The 26,436-nt window shown below is 44.0% G+C and overlaps 1 protein-coding gene and 1 non-coding gene across 2 annotated transcripts in view; both read right to left on the bottom strand.

The window, feature by feature from the left end:
• Window positions 1-26,436, bottom strand: part of LOC126354798 (neprilysin-1-like) — a 518,824-nt gene that overhangs the window by 306,049 nt on the left and 186,339 nt on the right. The gene's annotated exons all lie outside the window — the stretch shown is intronic.
• Trnat-ugu (transfer RNA threonine (anticodon UGU)) lies at window positions 11,504-11,578 on the bottom strand. Its single transcript has one exon. It is a non-coding gene; the product is annotated as a tRNA-Thr (tRNA).

Below are 26,436 nucleotides of genomic sequence, written 5' to 3'. Positions count from 1 at the left end.
AAAATACGCGAGTAGCATCCCAAAGAAGTGATACATTATTTCAGAACAGAACCTCACTAAAAGTCAGTTTGAGCTTCAAGATACAGAGCCTACGACTTGCGTGCTGTTTTCTGCGCTGGGGACATCAACTTGAAGACAGTAAGTTAGTGAACTGTAACAGAACATTCGTGTTCCACACAGTGCAGTGGAAACAACTAGGCGCCTCACATGCACTGCATGCACAGAACAAATGTGCTCAGTGACACGCCATCTGCAGTAATGCAGAGGAGGTAGAGGAGGATGATCGTTTTTGGCTGTTCGTCACTCTGGATTAGGCAGTCGAGAAGAACACACATGTTGTCTGTTGCAGGATGTGTTTCCAATTTTTTATTAAGTTGCTGTTCGTCACTCTGGATTAGGCAGTCGAGATGTACAGTCATGTTGTCTGTGACAAAACCTACAATCAATTGGGTACTCTTCAGTTTGATGAAGCACTTTCTCTTCCAATACGACAGTGAGCCACTTTATTGGAGCACCACGGTTTGCTCTGTCGCTTGTGAATTTTCCACTTTCCCGCAGCCGTTATTCTGCTACGGCAAACATGGAATGAGGTGGATTTACACACGTGATACAAAAGTTCTATTACGGCGAGCTTCACCGTAAATTAAGGTCCACTCCCGGTAGCTGAGTGGTCAGCGCGACGGAATGTCATACCAAGCAGAGGACATCACATGACGTCGCGTCATCGGACAAATCATGTCGGTGGTTATCCTTCCATAACAGGCGAACTACGTAAGAAACATCTAGCGCGTGACTGAATAGCTCTTGTTTTCCTTGTAACATGAAAACGAACCGTTTCCGGACATGGGTTCCTTGGTAAAACTTTGTCTACTAAGTATCCTCTACAACCTCTAGAAGTGTGTAACATGACTTGTGAAACACCCTGTATATCCAAACAAAATTGCTTTTTGAAAGTAATTCGTTTTTGCTCTCACCACTGACAAGGGTCAAGATTCTCCATCCAGGAAGATGTCCACTTGCTGGCGATATTTCTTTCTCTTCAGGTTGTCTGCAATTATTACTAAAGAGAAATTCGATGAATATCAAGTTGGCCTCAGAAAAAGCTGGTAGGGACCCTGCAGTTGTAGAAAGAGTCTTCCATGAAAATTTTGTAGGCTCTAGACTCGTAGTGACCCTGCGCGTCTTGTATACTCTACGTGCTAAGAATGAATCGCAACAAAATACGGAGGCAGAAGACCGATCTACGATATTTGCAAAAGCTATGTGGGAGTAACAAGAATTGAAAATCAAGAATAACTGCAACTTAATGACTATTTAATGGTACAGTAACCCTATGCACAGCTCTGTATTGACTCTTTGCTTTTTTCTCAATTATTCCAACCTGGCAAAAGGCCCAGACTAGTGAGTAATACATAAGAATTTATCGAATGAGAGTTTTTTCACATACCTCCTCCGTAGATGTACTTCCGGAGGGATCTTCCAATGAATCTCTGTCCTTCCTGAGGGATCTTCCAATGAATCTCTGTCTGGTATCTACCTTCTCTAGGATTTTCTTTGTTCTGTCCACGTTTAATCTGCCCGAGATATTTGACTCCGGTTATTGCTTCCAGTTTATTCAAACAATTATGCACCTTCCTCCAGTTTACGTACAGCACATTACATTTACCTGTGTAGACAGTCAACTACGAGTACCATCAACTTTGATCCTTTGCAGACCTTCTACATCTACATCTATACTCTGCAAATGGATGACAGAGGGTACTGCCGACTGTACCATTTACTAAGATTCCATTCGCATATGGAGCAACAGAAGAATAATTGCTTAGACTCTTCTAAGCACACTCCAATTAGTCTAACCTTCTCTTCGCAATACGTGTGGGGTTGTAGTATATTCCCTACTTAAAGTTAATTCACGAAATTTTGTAACTAGACATTCACGGGATTGCTTGCGTCTATCTTCAAACGACTGCCAATACAGTTTTGTCAGCATCTGCGTGACGGTTCCTGATGGGTGAATCAAGTATGTGACCATTTGTTCTGCAGTTCCCTACATACGGTCAACATCATCAGTTAGTCCTATTTGGTTAGGGTCCCACACAACTGAGCAATATTTTACGATGGATCGCACCCCAACCACCTTTATATCTGATCACTTCCCTCCGTTGAGATCAAACTATTGAGTTGTGCTTACCTGGAGCTGGCCTTGATGGTAATTGTACGCTCAACTTTCCCTCGGATTGTAATCACCTCTTAGAGAAATAAATTGCAGGGCTGTGTAATTTTATAATAAAATAAGTTAGTTGGATATTGGTTACGTGTTCTATAGACCATATTGATGATGAAGGTTATAATGTCGACGTGCCAGCTGAACAAACACAGAACACTTTGTTTAACGAAAAAGCTCATGCGGTTGTAGGTTTTATTTTCTATATAAAGGACTAATTATTACCGTTCAATAATTCCTCTATGATATAGGAAGAGTTACTAAGGGAAAAATCTTTAATCTACATTAGAAAACACATCTGATGTCAGTCATTTTGTACCCATGGATAGATTCTCAAAGGGTTTTAAAATTACATATTTCACAAGTTCCTGAGACAAAGTTATATTCATTAAAGGGGAAAGCAGATCATTTTTTCCTTATAGTGTTGTTTTTTTAAATATCGCTCTAAAGCAGGGCTGTCCAACCGACGGGCCGCTTGCAGCCCAAAGCAAGTATCGATGCGGTCCAGAAAGTTAGCGTCTATGACACGATCGATAGAATAAAATTAAATACAATTCCTTTTACGTAAAGTTAAAATTGAACATTTTCAAGCTGTAATTCCAGCTACACTATATTATTCTTCCTCTCATGACTCCACACCTCTTTTGTGTGTGTGTGTGTGTGTGTGTGTGTGTGAGTGTGTGTGTGTGTGAGAGAGAGAGAGAGAGAGAGAGAGAGAGAGAGAGAGAGAGTGTGTGTGTGTGTGTGTACGCGCGTCTTCCAGTGCGGTGCAGGTAAGTTAAAACTTTAGCGGGTTCTCTAAAAGCTGTGGTTAATAATCTAAGGTCCTTAAATGGATGCGTGCAAGATATACTTATGTGGATCCCACGCTTAATTCTAATTACTTTACTTTGTTCAATGAATAGTTTTAGTGTAAATGAGGAGTTTCCTCAGAAAATCCCATAAGACATCAGTGAACAAAAATGTGCAAAATGCGTCAAATAACGGATTTCTATATTCACAAAATTGGCAGTTATTCTTACGGCAAAAATAATCGAAACTAAATGTTTAAGCATGTGTTCCATATGACCTTTCGTCCAGTTTAAGTTTTCATCAATATGCATGCACGCCTAAGAACTTAGAACTTTTGCCCTGTCTATTTCTTGTTGGTATACTAGGACGAAGGGAAGGGGATATTTTTGACAGTGCAAAACTGGATGAGCTGTGTTTTTTCGCAGTTCGAAGCTAGCCCATTTGTTCCAAACCGGTCACTGACTTTCATAAAAACATCATTTACTGTTTTTCCTGTCAAATTTCTCCTCTGGTGCGCTTCACAACGCTGCTTGTATCATCTACAAATAGGACAGACCGTGTCTCCTGATTCCCGAAAGAATGATGTTGTGACATTAGCGTGAAGTTCATATTATTTTACTTTTCAATTCATAATTTCTGCTTACCTTTAAGATTAGCTACAGTTCCAAAACATTCATTGGAATATACAATGAAGTGGCGAAGAAATAAACTGCTGGTAGGGTGATAAGCAAGCCTTCTCTAATCGTTGAGCGTACGCTTCGGTAAAACTTATACGAAAGTTTTTGTAACTCACCAGAGAAGTGAAATTAACGTTTATGATATTAGCGCCACTTTTTGCGTCCAATTATCTCTTGAACAAAAAGATTTCACTTCTCGGCTACAGAATGAAGTTCATACATCAAATTAGACATCATCCTTGAAACTGGTATGTCAAATAACAGAATGTCCTAAGTAATGGTAATACAGTTTCATTGCCAGTAATATATTCATCCGGCAGCTGTGTTTGATATCTTATACGAAACGTCTCTTGAATTGTGTTCATCGGTGATGATAATTACCGTCTAATGCGACTCCTGGCTCAGCGTGATGCGGTAAAAGATAAGGGCTCACGGTGGTGCTGTTGGAGTTCATTGGAAATGCAAACCGGGCTGCGATTGAAATATGTACTGAAATTTAACGTCATACATAAGGCTAACAGAACGTTTCGTAGTTATCTGCTGCTGCCAATGAATGGTAATGCAGAGACAAATCAAAAGACGAGCGCATTCAAACGGCACTACGCTTCGCCGAAAGAACAAAACAAAAAGCTGCGGCGGCTAACAAAGCAGCGGGCTAGGAAATGAAATGCTCGCACGAGTTCAGTTGTGGTTGAAAGGAAATGACAGGCGACGATTCACAGCTAGGATACTGCGGAACTGTAAGCTCGTGTGTCCATGAGGAGTCTGACAAGTCTACTGTACAGGGGCTACACTTGCTGTGCGATTGCTGTCCGATCGGTTCAACTGACTGACGATACCGATGCATTTCACAATGTATCACAAATTATCCGAGATAGTGAAACAAGGCTTTCGACCAGAGATACACTATTTAATGAGAAGTATCCGGACTCCTGTGCCCGCTTCAACTCTTCTGGGACACATCCGGTGAGGTTCCTGCATGACTGTGGGCGAATCGCAGCTCGTTCTTCCTCAAGACCCTGTAACGTAACAAATTATTACGAGTTGTCATCTTGCATTGGAAGCTTAGCTTGCCGTAGGACCGGAAGGACAGCAGATTTTGGTTCTCACACTGCCACAGCTGACGCTGGCTTCTGCGCCGAGCGAGCCGTCTACTTGTCTAACGCTTCGTGCAGTACGTTACTCATACTCTCTACGAATCTGAAGAAGTACTATTAAATATTAATCGATCTTTTTTGTAATTAGTATACCAAATTCTGTGGACAACACAAACATACTGTTAAAATTGCAAGCCAATAAATTCAACTACCGAGAATTCTTCCGGATTGTATGGCCGTGGTCCATGGAACTCTTCTATCCTTGACGTTTCGTCCAAAGCTACGCTGGACATCTTCGAAGATGTCCAACGTAGCTTTGGACGAAACGTCAAGGATAGAAGAGTTCCATGGACCACGGCCATACAACCCGGAAGAATTCTCGGCAGTTGAAACATCCGGTCATGAAAGTCTTCATTGTACAATTAATTCAATATTTTCGGAGATACACATTTTTAACTAAAACACGTAATAACTGTGCTGTCATTGCAAAACGGAGATAATTGTAATTTATTCATCTAAAGCATCAATTGAAGCTACAACCAAGAGGATAGGTTCATATAATCTAATTTTCTGGAATTTTCTTTAGTTTCATTACCACAGATTTCTGGCGTAATTAAAAGTACTGTAGAAAAGTATTATTCTATCGTGGTTTGGTTGTAAGAGTGTTTTGGAAAAACAGAGAGTGAATGGAGGACATATGTAAAGGGAGAATGTGATATTTCATTAAAACTATATAAAAGTACGTGAGAAAGTTGTTGTGCATTACGGGGATTTGTGACTTAGGTCCAAATGAACTTGATTTTGTAAAAGGCAGCCATAAGAGGAGTTAAGTACAAAATTTATTAGTAATTTTGTCTAAAGGAATCGTATTTTGTTTCCGCTAAATTTTGTTTGGTTTCGGAATTGCGAGATTTCTAGTCTAAATTACTTGTCTTAATCTGATTGCCTGACATTAGAAATATCGCGAGTATAGAAGCGCCCGAGCTGATCGGATCGGCGGCTTCACATACTAGTCAATAGCATTTCAAAATTTCTTGTGCTTTTGATAGGGCTCTGTGCCACAGATCTACACTGAAGAGCCAAATACACTGGTACACCTGTCTAATATCGTGTAGGGCAACCCGAAACGAGGGAAGATAGTGGTTGGTCTCTGGGATCCGGAGCGAAGTCGACGTCCTAACTCACAACGAACAACATCCCCATATCGTAAAACCACCTCCTCCCCACATCACTGTTGGCACTGCACATGATGGCAGGTAGTGTTCTCCAGGCATTCGCTGAACTCAAACCCTTCACTCCAAGTTACTCGTTCCCAGCCGCCCACTGACCAGCGGTGTTACTCATCATCTCAGGTATCGTTCAGCACTGACTACAGAGCGGTGTAGCTTATGACCAGACAGACGTTCGACGATTATACCACATTCTTTTTAACTCCGCACGCACAGTGGTGTTGGTTTAGCTGTACTTGCTCCTCCGATCTAACACCTCACACACCAAACAGAGGAAAATGATTAATTAAAAAAAAGTAAATTTTTACATCAGACTAAGAAGTATAAAATAATTTCTTCTGGCCCAAACAGAATTCCAGTGTCATACAGAACCTCACAGTCACAACACTGACAGTTCGACAGCTTTATAAGGGTTGAAATGTCCTTGATGCATTTGTTACCCAGGTGATATCTGTGGTATCCTTGTACAGTAGGGAAGCAAGGGAAAGGATGTTACTATGGGTGGCGTATCCTCTTTCTACAACACAAATTCACACATGGCCCGCCGGCCAAAGTAGCCGAGCGGTTCTAGGCGCTTCAGTCTGGAACCGCGCGACCTCTACGGTCGCAGGTTCGAATCCTGCTTCGGGGATGGATGTGTGTGATGTCCTTAGGTTAGTTAGGTTTAAGTAGTTCTAAGTTCTAGGGGACTGACGACCTCAGATATTAAGTCCCATAGTGCTCAGAGCCATTTGAACCGCACATGGACCAAGTCCGTCAGAATGCACAATGGACATGAATGGATTCGGGTGATCAGACAGGATGCGTACGTGTCTACTGCCGGAGTCGTATATAGACATATCAGGTGTCCCATATCACTCCAACTGCACACGCCCACATTACAGAAGCTCCACCAGCTTGAACAGTCCCCTGCTGACATGCAGGGTCCATGGATTCACGAGGTTTTCTCCATACTCTTACACGTCCATCCGCTCGATACAATTTGAAACGAGACTCGTCCGACCGGGCAGCACGTTTCCAGTCATCAACTGTCCAATGTCGGTGTTGACGGGCCAAGGCGAGGCGTAAAGCTTTGTGTCGTGCAGTCATCAAGGGTACACGACTGGGCCTTTGGCTCCGAAAGCCCATATCGATGATGTTTCGTTGAATGGTTCGCACGCTGACACTTGTTGATGGCCCAGCACTGAAATCTGCATCAATTTGCGAAAGGGTTGCACTTCCGTCACGTTGAACTATTCTCTTCTGTCGTCGCTGGTCCCTTGGTGCCGTTCTTGCAGGATCTTTTTCCGGCCGCAACGATGTCGGAGATTTGATGTTTTAGCGGACTCCTGACATTCATGGTACACCCGTGAACTGGTCGTACGGCAAAATCCCACTTCATCGCTACCTGGGAGATGCTGTGTCCCATCGTTCATGCGCCAACTCTAACACCACGTTCAAACTCACTTCAATCTTGAGAACCTGCCATTGTAGCAGCTGCAGCCGATCTAACAACTTCTCCAGACATTTGTTGTTTTATGCAGGTGTTGCCTACCGCAATGTCCTATTCTGTCTGTTTACCTATCTCTGTATCTGAGTACGCATGCTGTACTAGTTTCTTTGTTACTTCAGTGTATTATTACACACTAACGGGCCACTATAGACCACGGAGCACTGGTTCACCCTATATCTAAACACATGAAAGTGTAATACGCAAATCTCATTGCCTTTATTTCAGGTAGAGAATACTAATGAGGCTCTGACAACATTAAGAAGCCAAAACATAGATACAAAGTTTTGACAAAAACAGATATTTGTAGGCCACTAATCTTACAGGTTTGACTTGTGTTCTAACCAAGCCTCAGCGTCCTGTACTTCCTATAAAAAATCATTTTCCAATTTTATGTTGTGTGATATGAATTAATATTTAGGATTATTATTTTCCGTCCTCAGCAGGCCTAGAGGCGTCGCTAGATGCGGGTATGGAGCTGCATGTGGTCAGCACACCGCTCTCCCGACCGTTGTCAGTTTACGAGACCAGAGCCGCTACTTCTCGATCAAGTATCTCCTCAACGTACCTCACAAGGGCTGAGTACAGCCCGCTTGCCAACAGCGCCTGGCAGACCGGATGGTCACCTATCTGAATACTAGCCCAGCCCGACAGCGCTTAACTTCGGTGATTTAATGGGGACGAATGTTACCATGGCGTCAAGATCCCTTGCATTATCAATGTTAATCAACAAAATTTTCATATGTAGGCTAGTGGGACTAGCGTCTTTTTGACTATTGTGTTATTTGCAAGTAATATCTTAATGCCAAAACTCGCTATGCCCTATCACAAAAGTTGTCTCTTGGAGGTTTTGAGGTGAGAGCACTTGCGCCCAAGCTCATCGCGCGACGTCGGAAAAAATACCAAATTTTGAGACAATGGGAGAAGTTAACAAATACGTATGGCTCACAACTCACTCGTTCACATAAGGAAAAAAAATTAATTATTCGACCGAGTAGTTAATTGCAATATTTGTCAAGAAAAGGAGTAAATAGTTTCAATACTGTTTGCGACGTGGCTAGCACGGAAAAGATCACAATTGGCTTTGTGTGTATGGAATGTCAGAAATTTACTGAAATGTCTCTTGTTCTCTGCGTTTATGCAGAGATTTTTGACTCTATACACGCGAGCAGCCAACGTACAGTTGTTCGTGCGAAAATGAATAGCTGCCACTTTCAACGTTTGTCCTTGATTCTTGTTTATACAGGTGATCGAGAAGGCCGCTTTGAAAGAGAACTGTAACCGTTTGAATTGAAAGGCAAGTTTTGTTGGGATGATAGTTAAGTTTTGTAGATGAAATTTGAGTCACATGCACCATCCGACGGGAATAGTGATCTTTCGGTATAAAAGGTAACCTATCTCCACTCCGAAGTTTGTCCAAATCAGTCCAGCCGTTTCAGCCTGAAGGAGTAACAAACATACTAACTCGACGAAGAAAGAAAGTAAGCAGTTTCTTGTTCGGTGCAGAGAAAATTTTATAATATTTGTACCTGCAACAACGTCAGCTGCCCTTACGTGTGCGCCTATTATCAACGGACAGAATAGCAAATCATAATCAAATCCAGCCACAATCAAAGCCTGCCACGCTCTACATCTAAGGGCACGAAGTCTCTGATTCGTACAGAAATAACACCTCAGCGGCTAAAATACAACGGGCTTGTACGAACCTATAGATTAAACACTTTGAGGATTCTATAAGCATTGTATTCGTTACGTTGAATCGTATTACGTAGGACATATTAAACAGTAAAAGTATTTTGACAAATACGATGTAGTTCAAAGGTGAAAGAGTAAATTGCCTTTTGTAAGACTAATTATAGTTCCACACATTTCGCATTATATTTTCAAATCAATAGGCTTTTTTTTTAAGTGTGTTGTACAAGAAATTTTCTTCTACCACACACTTTTAAAAGCAGCCTTTACGTTAATTCAGGGCAAAAGCTAATTCCATTCCAAATTTCTTGCAAATCTGTCCAGCCGTTTCAACGTGAAGGAGTAACGAATATACTCACACACAAAATTTCGCGTTCATAATACACTCCTGGAAATTGAAATAAGAACACCGTGAATTCATTGTCCCAGGAAGAGGAAACTTTATTGACACATTCCTGGGGTCAGATACATCACATGATCACACTGACAGAACCACAGGCTCATAGACACAGGCAACAGAGCATGCACAATGTCGGCACTAGTACAGTGTATATCCACCTTTCGCAGCAATGCAGGCTGCTATTCTCCCATGGAGACGATCGAAGAGATGCTGGATGTACTCGTGTGGAACGGCTTGCCATGCCATTTCCACCTGGCGCCTCAGTTGGACCAGCGTTCGTGCTGGACGTGCAGACCGCGTGAGACGACGCTTCATCCAGTCCCAAACATGCTCAATGGGGGACAGATCCGGAGATCTTGCTGGCCAGGGTAGTTGACTTACACCTTCTAGAGCACGTCGGGTGGCACGGGATACATGCGGACGTGCATTGTCCTGTTGGAACAGCAAGTTCCCTTGCCGGTCTAGGAATGGTAGAACGATGGGTTCAATGACGGTTTGGATGTACCGTGCACTATTCAGTGTCCTCTCGACGATCACCAGAGGTGTACGGCCAGTGTAGGAGATCGCTCCCCACACCATGATGCCGGGTGTTGGCCCTGTGTGCCTCGGTCGTATGCAGTCCTGATTGTGGCGCTCACCTGCACGGCGCCAAACACGCATACGACCATCATTGGCACCAAGGCAGAATCGACTCTCATCGCTGAAGACGACACGTCTCAATTCGTCCCTCCATTCACGCCTGTCGCGACACCACTGGAGGCGGGCTGCACGATGTTGGGGCGTGAGCGGAAGACGGCCTAACGGTGTGCGGGACCGTAGCCCAGCTTCATGGAGACGGTTGCGAATGGTCCTCGCCGATACCCCAGGAGCAACAGTGTCCCTAATTTGCTGGGAAGTGGCAGTGCGGTCCCCTACGGCACTGCGTAGGATCCTACGGTCTTGGCGTGCATCCGTGCGTCGCTGCCGTCCGGTCCCAGGTCGGCGGGCACGTGCACCTTCCGCCGACCACTGGCGACAACATCGATGTACTGTGGAGACCTCACGCCCCACGTGTTGAGCAATTCGGCGGTACGTCCACCCGGCCTCCCGCATGCCCACTATACGCCCTCGCTCAAAGTCCGTCAACTGCACATACGGTTCACGTCCACGCTGTCGCGGCATGCTACCAGTGTTAAAGACTGCGATGGAGCTCCGTATGCCACGGCAAACTGGCTGACACTGACGGCGGCGGTGCACAAATGCTGCGCAGCTAGCGCCATTCGACGGCCAACACCGTGGTTCCTGGTGTGTCCGCTGTGCCGTGCGTGTGATCATTGCTTGTACAGCCCTCTCGCAGTGTCCGGAGCAAGTATGGTGGGTCTGACACACCAGTGTCAATGTGTTCTTTTTTCCATTTCCAGGAGTGTATATATGGGATAATGGCGGTCGATGGGAAGATTGAGGTTTAACGTCCTATCGACAGTGCGGTTATTAGAAACGATGCACAAGCTCGTAATACAGAAACGTGGGAAAGGAAATCGGTCGTGCCATTTTCAAAGTAAACATCCCGGCATTTGCCTGGAGAGATTTAGGGAAATAACGAAAAACCTAAAACTTGATGGCCGGACTCGGCTTGAACCGTCATCCTCCCGTAAGCGGGTCCAGCGAGCTAACCACTGTGCTGCCGTGCTTGCTTAAACGGAAATGAGAGAACTAAAGTCATGAGGATGAAGATCTCCAGCCTCCGCCCAGAAGACGAAACAAATCGAAATAAGTGGTTTGTGAAAGAAGCAAACCTTGATATGAAGAAGATATATTAACATCATTGTGAATTAACACTTCCTCTATTGTAATTAGAATTAAGTTAAGACCTTCAGCTGCTGACGGGCGTTAATATATATCAACGGGTACAGGTAAAAAAGTGTGCCCCGACCGGGACTCGAACCCGGGATTTTCTGCTTACAAGGCAGACGCTCCATCCATCTGAGCCACCGAGGGCACAGAAGATAGCGCGAAAGCAGGGACTATCTCGCTCACCTTGTATATCCACACAGTACATTCGTAGTGTCCCACCCCAACACACTCATTACTCGTGGAAGAAATTCTTACCAAGTCCCGTATGAGTTCAGGGAATATGTGTGCATCCGCACAGAAGAAGGAGGTCATGGCCGGTATCGCCATGCCCGAAAGAACAGACACCATATCCGTATAAGTATATCGCCTATTGCAGATGACAATGTGGGTGATACGGCTGTTACTACAATTACGATATTTTTGTGGGGAGCACAAACTACTCTTCCTACAAAACTGTTCGGTGGCTGATGGGAGTAGCTCTATCGACAGAAGTTGAATGCCGTCGATTCATACTGACACCTTTTTCGGGGCACAGAAATCTGTAGATCCAGAGGGATATCGTGGCAAATTCTGTCCAGCTGGCGATTTAGATCGTCAAAATCCCGAGCTGATTGCAGGGCTCTAACCATTATGCTCCAAACATTCCCTATTGGGGAGAGATCCGGCGACTTTGCTGGCCAAGATAAGGTTTCGCAGGCACGAACACAAGCTGTAGGAACTCTCACAGTGTGCGGAAGGGCACTATCTTTCTGGAATGTAAGCCCAGGATAGCTTGCCTCGTCGTCCGGAGTGGCCGTGCGGTTCTAGGCGCTACAGTCCGGAACCGAGAGACTGCTACGGACGCTGGACCGAATCCTGCAGCGGGCATGGATGTGTGTGATATCCTTAGTTTAGTTAGGTTTAAGTAGTTCTAAGTTATAGGGGACTGATGACCTCAGATGTTGAGTCCCATAGTGCTCAGAGCCATTTGAACCATTTGATAGCTTGCTTCGAAGGGCAACAAATCGGGGCGTAGAATACCATCGACGTACCTCTGTACTGTAAGGATGTCGCGGATGACAACCAAAGTAGTCATGCTATGAAAAGAAATGGCGCCTGTAGCATCGCTCCTGGTTGTCGGGCCGTTTGGTGGGCGACTATGAGGTTGGTCACCGGGTATCAGTTCGAAGCGAGACGCAACAGAGAAGATAATTCTACTTCTGTCATTGTGTGGCTAGGGCCTCCCGTCGGGTAGACCGTTCGCCGGGTGCAAGTCTTTCGATTTATTGCCACTTCGGCGACTTGCCCGTCGATGGGGATGAAATGATGATGATTAGTACAACACCCACTCCCTGAGCGGAGAAACTCTCCAACTCAGCCGGGAATCGAACCCGGGCCCTTAGAGCTGACATTCTGCCGCGCTGACCATTCAGCTACCGGGGGCGAACACTACAGTCAGTGAGATTCCAGGATAATTCCGATAATTCTTTCGTGGTTCGTCGTTCTTTTGGTCTTACGCTGTGTGTTGCTGAGTTCGAAACGGTTAAAATTTTATTGATGTGTCCGATGCAGATACTCTTTGTATATGGTATTGAAAGCTAAGGTTCGTTGCCACCAGAAACAAGTGAATAGCGGTCCGAAGTCAGACACCGTCTTCTGACCTCTATCGGAACATGGTACTCTCGTCTGCCAGCGAGCCGAGAGTCTTCTTAAAGCGAACTATTAATAAAAGCAAGCTAGCCGGTGTGCTGGTTATGTGCCGTATTCCGAGATTACGCATTACCTGTTCATCAGCCGGTATAGCAAAATCTCATACTTTCACTCTCTTCGGTTATTCTGGAACAGTATGCTCTTACATACTACGCTGAATGAGTAAAGAAAAAAAATCATTTAAAAAGAACAATAAATATACTGCCTGCTAGTCCAATTGTTAGTGAATATATTTACACATGGTGAGCACTCAGTTGCATTTCCTAGAGCAGAATGAGTGGGACTTCACTGTAACTGCGGCGTTGCTATGCACCAGTTTCACGCAAAACGAAATGCCACATGTAAGCACATCAGAGTAAAAAAGAGAAAGATTACGACGTAATGTACTGTGGTTTGTTGTTGTGGAATCTGCCTTTCATTAGAACAGAGAGCATGTGCACGTGAGAGTGTGTGTGTGTTTGGGGAGGGGGGGAGGGGCGTGTGTGTGACTTGTGCGTGCGTGTGAAGGGCAGAAGGGAGGAGATAAATGGCTGGTCCTCCTCCCTTGGCACACACGCTGCGCATGTAGCAGATAAGGCAACACGTCAGCGTGAAAGCTTAATTGCGAAAGACACGCCCTCTTGTGACCAACACAGGCCACCGAGTACCGTGCTGTGTTCGACGACATGATGAAATGAGCTACGATAATCCTGTTCGTGTTCAAAATGAATCACCAAAAGTCATGGCAGAAGAGCATTTACCAATAACAGCTCCAAATTTGACGGTGTATTTCACAGCAAGCAACGTAATTCCTTCGAAATCCAGGCTGTGTTGTTAACTATGGATTGCAACTCATTGCTGCAATATCCATTGGCGAAAATGGCGTTAACGTTGTTAAAGTGGCGAACCAGTCATTCCAGCATCATCCAATGACGCGTCTGGATATATCTTCAGTTCGTTCATACTTGTACCACTTAACTTTTGGAGGTCCTCCTCGAAACACTGTTTTGAGTCTGTCGCACCCACCGTGGAACAGTTGCTCGCAGTTGCTGGAAATCTGCGAAATGATGTCCGTCCTGAGATTTCTCCGTGGCCCAAAATAATTGGTAGTCAGGAATGACCAACTGAGGAAAATACGATGGGTTTGGCAATACCTGGAATCCCATTTCAATATCGGCAGACATGGTTTTCTGTTTCGCATGGAGACAAGCGTTGTCTACATCTACATGGATATTCTGCCAATCACATGTAAGTGCCTTGGAGAGGGCTCATCGAACCACCTTCATAATTCTCTGTTATTCCAATCTCGTATAGCGCGTGGAAAGAACGAACACCTGTATCTTTCTGTACGAGCTCTGAGTTCCCTTATTTTATGGTGGTGATCATTCCTCCCTATGTAGGTTGGTGTCAACAAAATATTTTCGCATTCGGAGGAGAAGGTTGGTGACTGTAATATGTGAGAAGGTTCCGTTGCAACGAAAAGCGCCTTTCTTTTAACGAAATCCAGCCCAAATCAGGTATCATTTCTGTGACACTCTCTCCCATATTTCGCGATTAAACAAAACGTGTTGCCTTTCTTTGAATTTTTTCAATGTACTCCGTCAGTCGTACCTGGTACGGATCCCACGCCGCGGAGTAGTATTCTAAAAGCGGACGGACAAGCGTAGTGTAGGCAGTCTCCTTAGTAGGTCTGTTATAATTTCTAAGTGTTCTGCCAATAAAACGCAGTGTTTGGTTAGCCTTCCCCACAACATTTTCTGTGTGTTCCTTCCAATTTAAGTTGTTCGTAATTGTAATACCTAGGTATTTAGTTGAATTTACGGCTTTTAGATTAGACTGATTTATCGTGAAACCGACGTTTAACGAATTCTAGCAATCATGTGGGTGACCTCACACTTTTCATTATTTAGAGTCAATTGCCACTTTTCGCACCACTCAGATATATTTTCTAAATCGTTTTACAGTTTGGTTTGATCTTCTGATGATTTTTTTAGTCGATAAACGACAATCTGCAAACAACCGAAGACGGCTGCTCATATTTCCAAAACCGTTTATATACATAAGGAACAGCGAAGGGCCTATAACACTACCTTGGGGAACGCCAGAAATCACTTCTGTTTTACTCTATGAATTTCCGTCGATTACTATAAACTGTGACCTCTCTGACAGGAAATCACAAATCGTGTTGCAAAAGCACTTTTTGCGACTGTGCTCCCTCTTCACACACTGTCGACACCCGCAGTTTTTACACCCTCGTCCCACAAAAACTTCGTCCTCCAGCATTATACTTGAGGATCACACTCCATGTTATCTGCTCACGTAATGGCATCAGTTGGGAAAATTGGCTGCGTTGTGCATGGATTACACTTGTAATAATTGTCCTGCCACGTACGATTGGACCAAAGTACTACATTCTTGCAACTGCGAAGATGAGTCAAATGATACACCATTAATTACGGGAAAAAGTAAAGTGTAAATCAATATGGAACGCCTTTCGTATGCACTATTGAAGATAGACATTCATGTTCCTAATTTTAAGTGAAATTAGGTGAAGTAAACGTCCCACTAACACTCCACGTGACAGATCTTGTACCCTCATCATCCAAAACTTGTATGCAGTTTATCATAAAATTGGAAGGAAAATTAGTATTGGCCGTATTTTGTTGTTTTATTGTCAGCAAAATCGATTTTAGGTCACTTATTCACCATCCACAGTGCTGTAATATATAATTAAAATTGGTAGGCACTGGTATGAAGCTATAGCCACAAGCTTAGAGTTCATGTGATCGCTCTAAGCTTGTGGTTATAGCTTGATACCAGTGCCTATTAATTTTAATTGTATATTACAGCACTGAGGATGGTCACTAAGTGACCGAAAATCGATTTTGCTGACAATAAAACAACAAAATACGGCCAATGCTGATTTTCCTTCCAATTCTATCCACTTTTTGGTGCACACAACACGCCATGGAGTCGCCAATCAGTTTATCATAGTTATGAGAGGCGTTCAATAAGTAACGCAACACACTTATTTTCTGACTGCAGGTTGGTTTTATTCAGATTTCCTATACACCATATTATTCCTCAGACTTTTGGCTATAAAATCCTGTTTTTCATCATAATCTCCGTTCAGTGTGATGGTATTATGTCACCTTACGAGGAGGGCCTTAACTTCACTTGGTACCACTCTACTTGTCGACGTCGGAGACAACGTCTTGGTGCATCTGTAACCTCCCCATCATCCACGTACTGTTTCACACGGTGGGCATTCTTCACTGTGAGATCAGGCCACTTCATGGATTGCTGTTTTGTTTCGAGTTCGAAATGATGAACCATGTTTCGTCGCCTGTGGCGATGTTCGAGAAAAAATTGTCACGATCATCCTCGTAACGCGCAAGCAACTCTGCACAGATGATTCGTCGCTGTTGTTCATGGTGTTTTGTTGGCGAGGAACAGAGTGGGCACACGCCTGTGAGTACCTCAGATGGTGGAGGAGTGTGACAGCACTGTCAACAGAGACGTCCAGTTGTGCAGCGTGGTGTTTGATCGCCGTCCGTCAGTCACCTCGAATGCGAGTGCCCGCACGGTCCAACATTGCAGAAGCCGTGGCCGGCACACGGCAGATCGGACAGGTCTACGCGGCCTCGTTGCGATAATGATAGGCGCTTTGCCCAACTGCTCACAGTAATGTTGTTCACTGACAGATCTCCATAGACATGCTGCAAGCGCCTATGAATATCTGCGATGCTCTGGTTTTCAGTCAAAGGAAATAAGTGACAGCTCTGTGCTTGGAACGCACCTCTATTTCAGACGCCATTTTGATGACTACGTATAGCTCCGCCACTTTTCGGAACTCCATGAAACTACAGGGGCTGAACGGGGGACATTCCACGTCGTTCCACAACAAGTTTCGCATTTAATTGTTGCAAAGGAAATTTGTCGAGAAAATAGATGTGTTATTGAATGCTCCACGTACATTGGTTCTCACAGATTAATACTCAAGGGATTGCGCGCCAGAGGCACAGCAAACCTCGCACTCTTGTAAACTGGTGACTGTGATCGTGGAACCAAGCGCGATCACAACTTGCGGTACTGCAGACGATCTCGGACGATGGAATCATTGCTTGTTTGGGTGCATATCTGCTGAGCAATGTGTACGATCGCCACTGTGCGACTGCTAAGAATCAGTACTTTGATTGCGTGAACATCGTCGTCCGGGGTCGATGTCGATGGCCTTTCTTCCCGATCACCCACGTCTGAGCTCTCTTGGTCAAATAGTTGCCACCATTTAACTACGGCTGGACGTGGCACTCCATTTGACCCATGTACTGTCAGAATTTCACGGTGAATCTGTGTGCAATTTAGACGGTTTGCAAACAGAAATCGTACTGCCCCGTGTACTTAGGAGTACGTATCCAGTTGCGGCACCAGTTCACCCGTACAACAGCTGAAACGTCTCTGCACACCCCCAAAACAGGGACTCTCTTCTGACAGAGTGTCATTTTTGTTGCGCAATGGCGTTAGCGTGGGACTGTGTGTGGAAATTACTTTCTGAAGTCGGTAAGGCCGGCCGTGGTGGCCGAGCGGTTCTTGGCGCTTCAGTTTGGAACCGCGCGAGCGCTACGGTCGCAGGTTCGAATCCTGCCTCGGGCGTGGATGTGTGTGGTGTCCTTAGGTTAGTTAGGTTTGAGTAGTTCTAGGGGACTGATGACGTCAGAAGTTAAGTCCCATAGTGCTCACAGCCATTTGAACCATTTTTTTTAAAGTCACTTCAAGAAGGGTTGCTTTGATATTGGTGACCCTCCGCGTTCAGGAAGGCTTTCAGGGTTTGCCGAAGATCACTTAGACGCATTAATCCTCGACGATGCACGCCAGTGTACTCGAAAATTGGCAAATGTGATAAAGTGTGATCATTCCACCATCGTGCGACATTTGCATGCAGTGGAGAAGATCGGCTGTATTGGTACCGTATGCTCGAAGCCAAAATCACAAAAATCAGCTGGTGGCCATATATGCGTCTTTTCTTGCTCGTCATCAATTGGCTCGTGAACAACGCCGACAGCTCCTATCCTGTGTCGTTACTGGTGACGGGAAATTGTGTTTTGGTACTAACATAATGAAAAGAAAGGAATGGTTGAGACCATACCAAGCAGCAACTCCCTGTAGAAAGACCTGAGCCAATTGACAACAGGTAATGTTATGCATCTGGTGGAAGAGCGACGGTGTGGTGTATTAAGATTTTCTTTCCCGACATGTAACCGTCACGGCTGACATTTATTGTCCAAAGCTGTGGCGTCTTGCAGACACAGTCCTAGAATAATGACCAAGAAGTCTGCGTGAAGTGATGCTACTCCACGATAAAAGAAAGGAAGTCATTCAGCCCACACTTTACTCGCCGGATCTTGCGCCTTCGTACTTTCACCTTTTCCGCTCCCTACACAACAACCTTCAAAGAACTTCCTTTACGGATGAAAATGTTCTCCGAACATGGACCGACGAGTTCTTTACCTCAAAACCACGTGATTTCTACAGACGCGTAATCGAGAAGTTACCCCAGCGTTGGCAGGCTTCTGTAAACAGTGAACGAGAATATAAAATCATGTTCAGAAAAAAACGAACAACTTGGACGACTAGAGATAGGACGTTAGTATTTGTGCAGAAATGATTAGTGTTTGGACGATGTTGGCCCGCGGGTTCAGCATCAACATCGATATCGATGCGCAACATTACCTAACGGTAAAATGTGCTTGCGGCTCACGTTGTCGCTATAAACCGAAGAAAATGAATCAGTGTAACTTGAGCAGACGTGCTGGATGCACCGTAGACGTATGCGCTAACCGTATCGTCAAATCTGTGAATTTGAGAGAAAAAAATGTGTGTGAAATCTTATGGGACTTAACTGCTAAGGTCATCAGTCCCTAAGCTTACACACTACTGAACCTAAATTATATTAAGGACAATAACACACACCCATGCCCGAAGAGGACTCGAACCTCCGCCGGCATCAGCCGCACAGTCCATGACTGCAGCGTCAGAGACCGCTCGGCTAATCCCGCGCGGCAGTTTGAGAGAGGGCACATTATTGGCATGAGAGAATGTGATGCGTCCATCCGGGAAATTGCTGCTCGCGTGGGACGAAATGCTTCGGCAGTGCTGTGTGCAGAATGGTCACGGAACGCCGTAGAACACGACGAGATGGGTCAGGTCGCAGCACCGAGACCATCTCCCGAAAAGATCAACATCTCATCCGAATAGCATTGTAGGACAGATCTGCATCCTCCTCGGCTCTTGTGCAGCGCTGGAACAGTGTAACACGTCGTACACTAACAGGAGTGACAGTCCGTCGACGTTTATTACGTCATGTGCTACGTGCAGAAACATGCTAGACGGCAGTGGTGTGTGGAACGACGTCACTGGGGACAGGAATGGCATCAGACAGGAATTAAGGTTCTGTTTGTTTGAAAATGATGGTCGTATTTTGGTTCGCCAAAGATACGGAGAGTGGCGTCACAATAACTGCATTCGCATAAGACGTACAGCGCCAACTCCTTAGAGTGTGGGTTGCTATTGGGTACAACCACAAATCATTATTGGTTCGTGTCTAGAGTACTGTGACCAGTGTGACCTACGTGAATGTCCCGTATCCATACCCTTCCTGCTAACCACCCCAGACTCCATTTTTCAACAAGATAATGCACAGCCACATGTTGCTGCACGAACACTTGCTTATAGGGGTCACAGGATGTCAGCCTATTTCCTTGGCTTACCACATTACCAGGAATGTCGCCAATCAAAAATGTCTGGAGTATGGTGAAACGATGGGTGCAGCACTGTGACCCAATGCCAATGGCAACCATCACAGATGAACTTCGCAACCAGATGAGTGCAGGATGGATGGCTGTACCATTCGCGCCTTATACGCGTCGATGTCATCACACATGGAACAAGTTCAAATTAGATTTCATCAAAATCTTTCATTTGCTAACTGTATGATGATCAGTAGTTAGTGCCTTCAGGTGTTAGAATCTTTTATTTAGCTTGCAATACTGGCGCTCGATGTATTGCAGTAGTTTGAGTAACGAAGGTTTTTGTGAGGAAAGTGATTCATGTAGGGTATAGGTTACTGTTAGTCAGTAGTCTTTTGTAGGGATTATTGAAAGTCAGATTATGTTGCGCTAAAATATTGTGTGTCAATTTAGTGATGTTCAGAATAAGTAAAGAGAAAACTGTCTGGGTACGTTGAGTTTTACTCAGCTGTTTCTGTATCAAATAACGTAAGAGTTTTTCCAGCACTGTCATTTTTTTACATACCAAGGGAAAGTTTCAAAGTCTCTGTTAGGCCAAAGTAATAGCTTTGTTTCTGTGAAAATATCTGCAGAACACTGAAAAACCTTTTTAAAATCAGTCATCAAAGCCTACAACTTAAAATACAGAGTAATGCAACAACTCTCAGACCAAATACGTAGACTTTTATCACAATGATTATCGAGTAAGATCACGACCACCAAGCCATCGTTGTCCAAACGAAATGCCATCACTCTGTGACGACGCAACGTAGACAACAAGTTCCCAATAACAAAAGCCTCTGAAAATATCTGTACAAACTCCGAAACTTTGTCCATATTCACCCTCTATAAACACATCAATTAGCAAAATAATCAAGTGATGAACTCCTGGAAATGCATTTCATGTAATATTTTCCTCTCAACTGATAATAATAAAGTACAATGCGGTTACTGCTAGTTGTTTTTATGATGTGGCGACAAAAATTAACTGGCTAACGACTGTCACTCGTAGAGTTGTAAAAATACCGTAGGTTACGGTTGATTATGATAAGTAAGCGTAGACTATGGTAGTTTTCCTATAGCTGCGGTGCGTTAAGCTCATAACTCCGTTGCCTGTGCATTAGGCGTGTTGCACACCTGTCGGCGTTACCCTCTTTCGATCCCTTTATTTGCGTATGTGATCAGTATCTTACTAGATGTCCCTATCAAGCATCGCTTCAACACTTTAAGTTATAAAATACATGTTTCTGTTATTCGTAAAGAACTTTCGCAGTTATAAATAATAACACGAAACTCTTGCCTTTGATCATGCTAAAGAACGTCCTATGGGGTACAAATTAACAACAATAACTATATAAATTTTTGTTCTGTTCAACCTTGTGCTGGACAAGGTCATCCGACAATGAGAAAAGGTATTGAAGAATAAACTGCTGGAAACATATACAGATGGGGCTAGTCAAGGATGACATAAGAATTTCATGTTTAGCTTTTGCTGTCGACATAGCCTTACTAGCGGATGATGAGATAACAGTAATCGAACAGGTCGAAACCCTTTGTGCAGAGAAAGTTGATCAACAAATATCTTTCCTAAATTCTGAGTTCCTTGCCACAAAAACTGACACCCAAAACTTGACTACAAAATTCGATCTTATCAATAGAGTCCATGTTTTAAATACTTAGGTGAAGTCCTTGAACTTACGGGGCGAGAGAAAATAGCAGGAAGCATTCGCCTCCAAAAACTAAAGAGAGCCTATGGAAGAACAGGGTGTACAATACTAAAATTAGGCACTATAATACAGTAGTGAAACCTGAAGTCCTGTATCTCAGTGAAATCCTGACAGTCCACAACAAACTTGACCTAGGAAACTTGTTAAAGGAAAAACATAAAATCATCAGAAAGATACTAGGGTCAAAGAAAAGAGAAGAGGGCTATAGACTACAGTCTCGTCAAACAACTCAGAATTTGTCCGACCTTGCATTAGACATTAGAAAACGGCGATTAAAATTTTATGTGGACGTCTCTAGGTTTCCAAAAACAAGACTTACGCACAAAATTCTTAAATACATATGAGGACTTAAAACTATACCGTGAATACAAGAGGTGAAAATTGGACCTCCAAAAAGCTCAGATAAATTATACAGATATTTTGGACAGAAAGGTATTTAAGCAGAAAGTTGACAGATGGGACGTTAAGTCAGAGAACGAACCTCCGAAGAAAGCAGGAACAAAATGAACAGCGCAAAGGAAGAGAGCCCATTCAGAAAAAAATGAGAGCAGTGTGAAAAAAACACGATAAAGAATCAAGAAGCTTTGCGTGATCCAACAGGGTCTAATCGCACATAAATAATAGTAATAATAAATTTTTGTTTGTGGCTGCAAACTGTACTTACACCAAAAGTAATTGTGTTGGTTATATACAAGCGCCGAAGCTACGCGATCAACTAATTTATGTTACTTATAAAACGCAATTTGTATTTTGTAAGGATATGAAATACACAACGAACTAACACTGACCTAACTGCACTTATAATAATGTGCAAAACAGACAAACGAAGAAAAAAAGGGAAGTCATTGGCTCCCAGTTTGTCTCTCATATATTCACTTACGTTACTTTCTCTACGAATGCCGTCAGTGCTACTTGTAATCCTAACGAGTACTGCGTCATTTCCATGGTGTACCTGTAGTTTTTATAGTGCGCACCTCTAGTCAGACGAGGAAAACATTGGAGGCTGGAGTTTTGTGCGAGACGTCTTCCGTTTCCCTGACGCAGAATGTCACCTACGGGGCATTCCCCTTTCCTCTTGAGCATCGCACGCGGTCTCACGATCAAAGTGCCGACACGTCGATATTGGCTCCCAGCGGGTTTTACGTGAGCCAGCGACGCTAACATATTGGAAGACGCACACGCCCGCTTTAATGGAGCACTTAATCTACTGGAAACACCTTAGCAGGCGCTTATGGGTTATGCTCCAGCAGACTACGGCATTCGTTATCAACCGATACCTTAAAAATCATCAGTCGAGGTAATTATCGCACTTACTAGAAAACAGTCTGATTTTTTTTATTTCAGTGTAAACTTTAAGCACTTCATTATCATTATTTCTGATTGATGTTCTCGCAGTTAACAAGAAATGCATTACGAAATCAATCAAAAGAAGAAACTACAAGTAAAATAACTATTTTAAATTATGCACTATGGCATCTCGGATACCCTGGATTAATCTTCCGATATTTTGAATTTTACTGTGTGTAGAAGTGTCTTTCTGTGTTGGTTCTTGCATCCTTGCGATACCGCAAGCAGCTTCAGAAAAGTACAAAATGAAACAATGTAAGATAGTACAATCGCACATTTTAACTTAAAGGAGACTACAAAATACAAACGTGTACAGCAAATGGGGTTATTGATAAGGAAATTACTAATTTTTTACACATACTGCCAGTGATGCCCATTTTATGTCCTAAAGAAATGAAAGCTATACAAAGACTGACCAGTTTCATATCTAGAAACTACAGAAACGTTCTAACATAAAACAATCAAATGACATACTAAATTAAAAGAAAGACACAATAAATGCAATTCTCAACAACTTTCTTTGATGTTTATCTTATCTTCACCTGCTTCCTATAAAATTAACTACTGAAACACCATTTCCCACGAATATTAACCTCTTCCGTAATATAATTGTAAATTGTTTGAAATCAACTTTGATTTCATGGCACAGTGCACTGAAGAGCCAAAGCGACTCGTACACCTGCCTAATATTGTGTAGACCCCGCGAGCACGCAGAAGTGCCGCAAAACGACGTGGCATAGACTCTACTAATGTCTGGAGTAGTGCTGGAGGGAGCTGTCACCATGAATCCTGCAGGGCTGTCCATTAATCCATCAGAGTAGGAGGGGGCGGAGATCTCTCCTGAACAGCACGTCGCAAGGCATCCCCGATATGCTTGATAATGTTCACGTCTGGGGAGTTTGGTGGCCAGAGGAAGTGTTTAAAATCAGAACAGAGTTCCTAGGACCACTCTGTCGCAATTCTGGACGTGTAGCATTGTCCTGCTGAATCTGCCCAAGTCCGTCGGAGTGCACAATACATATGAATGGATGCAGGTGGTCAGACAGGATGCTTACGTGTCACCTGTCAGAGTCGTATCTAGAAGTATCAGAGGTTCCATATCATTCCAACTGCCATTACAGAACCTCCACGACTTGAACACTCCCCCGCTGACATGCAGTGCCCATGCATTCATGAGGTTGTCTTCATACCCGTACCCGTCCATTCGCTCGATACAATTTCAAACGAGACTCGTCCGACCAGACAACGTATTTCCAGTCATCAACAGTCCAATGTCGGTGTTGACGGGCCCAGGCGAGGCGTAAAGCTTTGTGTCTTTCACCCATCAAGGGTAGACGAGTGGGCCTTCGGCTCCGAAAGCCCATATCGATGACATTTCATTGAATTGTTCGCACGCTGACACTTGATGATGGCCGAGCATTGAAATCTGCAGCAAAATGCGAAACGGTTCAATTCTGTTTTGAACGTATTTCTTCAGTCTTCTGTGGTCCCGTGCTTGCAGGATCTTTTCGCGGCCGCAGCGAAGGCGGAGATTTGATGTTTTATGAGATTCCTGATACTCACGGTACACTCTCGAAATGTTCGTATGGCGAAAAGCCCACTTCATCGCTATCTAAGATATGTTGTGTCCCGTCGCACGTGCGTCGACGATAACAACATGTTCAAACCAAGTAAAATCTTGTTAACATGCCATTGTAGCAGCAGTAACCGATCTAAGAACTACGCTAGACACTTGTTGTTTCATATAGGCATTGCCGACCGCAGCGCCATATTCTGCCTGTTCACATATCTCTGTATTTGCATACGCATGCCTACACCAGTTTCTTTGGCGCTTCAGTGTATATCTGGTGAGTAGAAATACTTTACTGAACGTCTTTGGGAGTAGACTGATGATGTGACCAATGATTTTGCGCATATATTTCTAGTGTTGGCATGTATGTTATTACGATGAAATAACGTCGAGTAACTTCATCGTGGACCAACAGCGAAGCTGAAATTAGGTATTTAACACTACTGGGGTTTATTTGATATTCAAATTCACATGCCTGTCATTTATCAACTTAATACTCCTCATATACGATTGTTTCAGAGTGATGTAAGTATAGGAATGTTTATGGAGTCAACGTAACGTAATGTGCATGTCACAAACATCACATTGAATTAATCGCTTGACACTGATGATGACGTTCTTGTTTATGATTTGCGCTAAAACAGAAACTTTAATATAAATCGTATTTTCCCCGTTTTCAAACATGTATTGTGAACTGTTACCGCTGTAGTATGCAAACTGAAATTCGTGTAAGTAGGAAAAGTTACTTTTCGTTCGTACACTATGTGATCAAAAGTACACGGGCACCTGAGTGAAAATGACTTACAAGTTCGTGACGCCCTCCATCGGTAATGCTGGAATTCAATATGGTGTTGGCTCACCCTTAGCCTTGCTGACAGCTTCCACTCTCGCAGGCATACGTTCAATCAGGCGCTGGAAGGTATCTTTGGGAATGGCAACCCATTCTTCACAGAGTGCTTCACGGAGGAGAGATATCGATGTCGGTCGGTGAGGCCTGGCACGAAGTCGGCGTTCCAAAACATCCCAAAGGTGTTTTATAGGTCAGGACTGTGCAGGCCAGTCCATTATAGGGATGTTATTGTCGTGTAACCAATCCATCACAAGCCTTGCATTATAAACAGGTGCTCGAAAGATGCAGTCGCCATCCCCGAATTGCTCTTCAACAATGGGAAGCAAGACGATGATTAAAACATCAATGCAGGGCTGTGCTGTGATAGTGCCACGCAAAACAACAAGGGGTGCAAGCACGACAACCCGATAACACCACCGCCTCCGAATTTTACTGTTGGCACTACAGACGCTGCCAGTTGTTCACCGGGCGTTCGCCATACCCACACCCTGCCATCGGATCGCTACATTGTGTACTGTGATTTGTCATTCCACATAACGTTTTTCCACTTTTCAATCGCCCAATGCTTACGCTCCTTACACCAAGGGTTGGGTAATTACCGGAGTGACGTGTGGCTTATGAGCAGCAGTTCGACCATGAAATCCGAGTATTCTCACCTCCCGCCTAACTGTCATAGTACTTGCAGTGGATCCTGATGCAGTTTGTAATTCCTGTGTGATGGTCTGGATAGATGTCTGCCTATTACAGATTACGACCCTCTTCAACTGTCGGCGGTCTCTGTCAGTCAACAGACGAGATCGGCCTGTACGCCTTTTTTGTGTACGTGTCCCTACACGTTTCCACTCCACTATGACATCGCTAACAGAGGACCTAGGGATGTTTAGGAGTGTGGAAATCTCGCTTACAGACGTATGGCACAAGTGACACGCAATCGCGCGACTATATTCAAAGTCCGCGAGTTCCGTGGAGCGCCTCATTCTGCTCTCTCACGATGTCTGGTGACTACTGAGATCGCTGATATGGGCAGTAGGTGCCCGTACAATGCACTTAATATGA

The sequence above is a fragment of the Schistocerca gregaria genome, chromosome 3 (genome assembly GCF_023897955.1).
Source record: "Schistocerca gregaria isolate iqSchGreg1 chromosome 3, iqSchGreg1.2, whole genome shotgun sequence".
NCBI lineage: Eukaryota > Metazoa > Arthropoda > Insecta > Orthoptera > Acrididae > Schistocerca > Schistocerca gregaria.
The sequence above is the reverse complement of the archived record's forward strand: the minus strand, read 5'-3'. Positions and strand labels throughout refer to the sequence as shown.